Source organism: Ailuropoda melanoleuca, chromosome 6, assembly GCF_002007445.2.
Source record: "Ailuropoda melanoleuca isolate Jingjing chromosome 6, ASM200744v2, whole genome shotgun sequence".
NCBI classification, from domain to species: Eukaryota; Metazoa; Chordata; class Mammalia; order Carnivora; family Ursidae; genus Ailuropoda; species Ailuropoda melanoleuca.
In genome coordinates, this window is record NC_048223.1 from 33682998 (window position 1) to 33688404 (window position 5407).

The following is a 5407-nucleotide window of genomic DNA, read 5'->3' on the forward strand; positions in this document are numbered from 1 at the left end:
GACCAGTAAGACAGGTGCAACTTTTTACCCAGACGTTTTTCATTAGCTTTGAAATATCCCTGACTCTCCTTCGGGGAGGCAGATTTGAGGCTTGCCCTTCTGTCTCCTCGTGTGGCTGCCTCTCCAATAAACCCTTTCCTTGCTGCATACTCCATGTCTCAGTGATAGTTTTCGCTGTGCTTTAGGCAGAAGAACTTGGATTCAATTACAAATGTGGCGCGCCAGCCAGGAGCTCTTTGTCGTGGTTCGTGGACCCGCCCCCCCGCCCCCGGGCCAAGAATAGGAGTCAGACACCCACTCCAGCCGGTTCCCTAGGCTCTCTGTCCCGGGACGTCCGCGTTGCCACACGCCAGCTGGACGCCGCCAATCTTTGTAGCTTAATTTAACTCTTGCGGCAAGAAAACGGTTTTTGGATTCAGTTTGGACAGACATCTCTTGGCGAACATTTGGTGTGTGACAGCAGGTGAGCTGATTTCTTCCTCCCATTCAGCTGCCTCCAGATAGGAGATTTGGGTCCTCTTAGCCTCTTTTTCTTGCTTAAGAAAAGGTTGATTAGGAAGCCCTTTCATTCAGTTGGTGAAGCTCTGACTTTTAGGGAGGAACTAGAAAGTAGGAAGCCATAGGTTCAGTTGGTGACACCTCAACTTTTGAGGAGGTGCCCACACTCACAGAGGTATTCTGGGTTTCATTTGGTTTGTTTGTTGCTTTTGGTGTCTTTGAATAAAACTTGCTGTGTTCTAATTGGAAAATGAGAAATAACAATTTATCCCTACATGCTGTCCTTTGGGCTATATCCTCCAAAACTGGGCGATCTTTTTTTCTTTTTTGCAACACTGCTTGGCCACAATATTCATTAAGCTCTGGAGAAGAATGGCCAATTAATGGATCTGTAAGCTATAAAACCATCTTACAATTAGATTTCTTTTGTAAAAGGGAGATATTTGGGAATTGAGCTTTTAAGATTTGGATCGCATCTTGTTTGTGTATTTGCCCGTGTATATTGTAAATGTGAGCTATTTTCTCTACCTCTGGATGCTATTGCTGAAATTTATAAAAGAGCTCTGTCTAGTTGGTTAAAAGTAAGCACTTATAAGAATTAGGCATGCTAGTTCAAAGATAGAAACAAATGTTTTACAAGTTCACATGATCTGGAAAAATATTTGCTATGGAAGTTAACTTAAAGTTGGTTTAATTAAAATGGACATGTCTTTAGAATGATCGGCATTAAATATAAAACTTATTCTGCCCATGCTTACTGAAAGTCAAATAAGTTCATGTTATTTCCATTGCAAAATTTGTTGGAAAAGGGAAAAAAAAGCCCTTGTGAAGTTTTATGGGCAATCTAAGAACAAAGAAACAGATGTAAATAATTTTATTGTTAACCCTACTGAAAATAAGGGGAAGAACTCTGTATGCAAGGACAGCGAGCCTGGTTATTTAAGAGGGAAAACTTAAGACAAAGTCTGAATGTAAAAAAAGAAAGTCATAGGTTTGTGAGAAGGCCATCTTTGGAAAGGAATTTTGTGCGTGGTCAGGACGAAGAGGATGGAGGCTAGTATGTAAAAAGAAAGCTTATCAGGGAGTGCTCGGCACCTGGGGAAGAGAAGGGAGAGTAAGAGAGAAAGATCAGGTGACATTGAGCAGTGATACAGTATCAACAGAAGCCTGATTCTCTGACAAGTTCCAAAAGAACCTAAAGTGGGACAAAAAGGCTGGATTTTTAGAACAGTCATTGGATGTGGCCACCCAGGAAGGGCACATGCCTTTGGCAAGGCAGCTGTCTTCAGTCAAGGCCATCCCTCATGGTATCTGGGAGTTGAGGACCGTTGGCAGCATCCCTATAGCTGAGGGCCCTTCATTCCTGACGGGGATTCTGGTCCACACATCCCAGCACCCACCCCAAGAACCCAGGTCCAGGCAGCACCCTGGATGTCCTTGTGTCAATAAGTGTATCAACATGAGATTTGGGCAGGAAAGGGGTGGGACTGCACACATTTTTTTAAAAATTCAGCCTGTTGGCATGAGTTTTAGTATCAGATGTACATTGGTATAAGATTGAAATTTGGGTTTTCCTTGTTAATATAACACTTTTCTTAGATAAACTTTTGTTTACAATTTAGACCAATTATCTTTTAATCTGCCTAGAAAAACAAAGCTTCTATTAAAAGAGCTAAGTTTCAGGGGCACCTGGCTGACTCAGTTGGAAGGGCATCCAACTCTCGATCTCGAGGTCATGAGTTCGAGCCCCACATTGGATGTAGAGATTACAGGAATGAATGAATGAATGAATGAATGAACAAATAGAACTAAGTTTTGTTAACAACTATATAACTCTCTGCATTTGGCTTTAGAATCTCTTATTGCCACCTTGGTTAAATACATAATTGAGTATTAAGTTTTGTAACCTGTAATCTTATTTAGGCATGTGCTTCAACACCTGGTATTTCAGACAAATTTCTCAAAATTCAACTTCTAAATGAAGTCTTGACTAATTACACTTTTTTATTTGGAATGTCCAATTACATGGGAAGCATTGTCAAATAAGTGCTAATTAACCCTCTTAAGGTTCTATTCTATGGATGAATGCTATGACTGTTCCAGGAATTCCATAAAATCCCTGAGGTTTTGATATGTCCTGCATAATATCCTCACTTGTCCTAATTATTGAAGTGTTGGTCACATAATTTCCTTATCAATTGCATCATAATGACAAATATAGGTCTCTGATACCTCTAAGATCCTAAAACTAGAATTTCTGAAACTAATGGAAAGGCTGCATTCAAACAGACTCTTGTTTAAAACATTGCTGGTTCTCTAATGTTTGCTTTTGCAGACTTAAGGCCGTCACTTAACAGAAATCTGGTAAAATATTCCTTTGTAAACAAATATGAAACCTTTATCTTTTTCTCCCTGCCTGATCCCTCCAGAATTCAGAAACTCTCAGTGAGTATTGTATTTTCATGGCAATGTATTCATTTGCATAAGTTCAGTAAAAGTCTGGTCTCCTTATGTCAGGACACAATTGGAAACATTGGCTATATTACCAAGCCTTTGACTAGAATGTCCTATTTGAGAGAGCCATGCACAGCTAGACAGCTTTAAGGGGTAAGATTGCCTTTATGAAGCTAATGAAACCCCTTGGAAAAGTCAGCCTCATACCTTGCTTACAAGGTTCCCAGCAGCCTTACCTGGTGAGAAAAGAAGGTCACTTTCTGGCAGATGCAGGAGGCTCAGGATATTTTGGGGACCTCAGGAAGAATGGTATCACAGGTGAAGTCTGTGACAAGTATTTGGTTTGACTTCCTAGCCTCAAGAGGCTGTTAAAAGTTCAATCTGTACCCCTCCTACATTGTTGGTGGGAATGCAAGTTGGTACAGCCACTCTGGAAAACAGTGTGGAGGTCCCTTAAAAAGTTAAAAATTGAACTACCCTATGAACCAGCCATTGCACTACTGGGTATTTACCCCAAAGATACAGACGTAGTGAAGAGAAGGGCCATATGCACCCCAATGTTCATAGCAGCATTGTCCACAATAGCTAAATCGTGGAAGGAGCCGAGATGCCCTTCAACAGATGACTGGATTAAGAAGCTGTGGTCCATATATACAATGGAATATTACTCAGCCATCAGAAAGAATGAGTTCTCAACATTTGCTGCAACATGGACGGCACTGGAGGAGATAATGCTAAGTGAAATAAGTCAGGCAGAGAAAGACAATTACCATATGATTTCTCTCATCTATGGAAGATAAGAACTAGGAAGATTGGTAGGGGAAGAAAGGGATAAAGAAAGGGGGAATAATCAGAAGGGGGAATGAACCATGAGAGACTGTGGACTATGAGAAACAAACTGAGGGCTTCAGAGGGGAGGGGGGTGGGGGAATGGGATAGACTGGTGATGGGTAGTAAGGAGGGCACGTATTGCATGGTGCACTGGGTGTTATACGCAACTAATGAATCATCGAACTTTACATCAGAAACCAGGGATGTACTGTATGGTGACTTACATAATATAATAAAAAAAAAACATTAAAAAAAAGTTCAATCTGAAACTCCTTATTTAATTCCAGGAAAACAGCTCAAAAACCAACTAACCTAAATAACCGATCACTATTCTTGCTGTGTGGATGTAAATGATTAGGCCAAGTTTGTTAAAATTGGATTTATTTTACAAATGAATTAGCTTATTTCAGCTGTCTTTGGAAATAAAGGTGATTTTGGAGAAATTGTTTCAGTAACACCTTTGTGGATGTTAGATTCTCATTCTGATTCACTGTCTTTGGACTGGATCCTAATTTCCTCAAATGACTGGCTATGACTTTTCAAACTAAAGTTTCCAATTTTCTCCCATTCTCTTAACTTGGAATCAGTGAGAACTAAAACCACTTTTTCCTGAAGCGCTCCAAACTGAACCTGAACAACCGGAGATAAATTTCAGAAAAATTGCCATAATGGCCCGTGTTTAGACAAACTTCATGCCTGTTGCTTCATAGGCCAAAGATCACCAGAAGCATAGGGATAATTGAACAAGTTTATTTCAGTCATCCAGATTTGCTGGATCTGCCACCGGAAAATCCAGACCTTGAGATGTCCTTGCTTGCATCCATGACAAAGAGCTGAATGCAGTGGTGACCCATCAGCTCTTGTCCATGGCCAAGGACACCAGAAATCAGACTGTTTGCCCAAGGGAGAATCAAAGTATAAAAATTTTGATAATGCAGAATGTTGCGTTTCAACCTGGAACTGAAGAGTATTTCTTTTTTTTTTAATTTTTTTTATTATATTATGTTAGTCACCATACAGTACATCCCTGGTTTTTGATGTAAAGTTCGATGATTCATTAGTTGTGTATAACACCCAGTGCACCATGCAATACGTGCCCTCCTTACTACCCATCACCAGTCTATCCCATTCCCCCACCCCCTCCCCTCTGAAGTCTTCAGTTTGTTTCTCATAGTCCATAGTCTCTCATGTTTCATTCCCCCTTCTGATTACCCCCCTTTTCTTTATCCCTTTCTTCCCCTACCGATCCTCCTAGTTCTTATGTTCCATAGATGAGAGAAATCATATGATAATTGTCTTTCTCTGCTTGACTTATTTCACTTAGCATTATCTCCTCCAGTGCCGTCCATGTTGCAGCAAATGTTGAGAATTCGTTCTTTCTGATAGCTGAGTAATATTCCATTGTATATATGGACCACAGCTTCTTAATCCAGTCATCTGTTGAAGGGCATCTCGGCTCCTTCCACGATTTAGCTATTGTGGACAATGCTGCTATGAACATTGGGGTGCATATGGCCCTTCTCTTCACTACGTCTGAATCTTTGGGGTAAATTCCCAGTAGTGCAATGGCTGGGTCATAGGGTAGCTCAATTCTTAACTTTTTAAGGGACCTCCACACTGTTTT

At 40.6% G+C, this 5407-nt stretch overlaps 1 long non-coding RNA gene across 1 annotated transcript in view; it reads left to right on the forward strand.

The window, feature by feature from the left end:
• The first annotated feature begins 331 nt into the window (after window positions 1–331).
• Window positions 332–5407, forward strand: part of LOC117802651 — a 22680-nt gene continuing 17604 nt past the window's right edge. Inside the window, exon 1 of the long non-coding RNA XR_004626037.1 lies at window positions 332–463. This is a non-coding gene — a long non-coding RNA (uncharacterized LOC117802651). The remainder of the gene's footprint in view (window positions 464–5407) is intronic.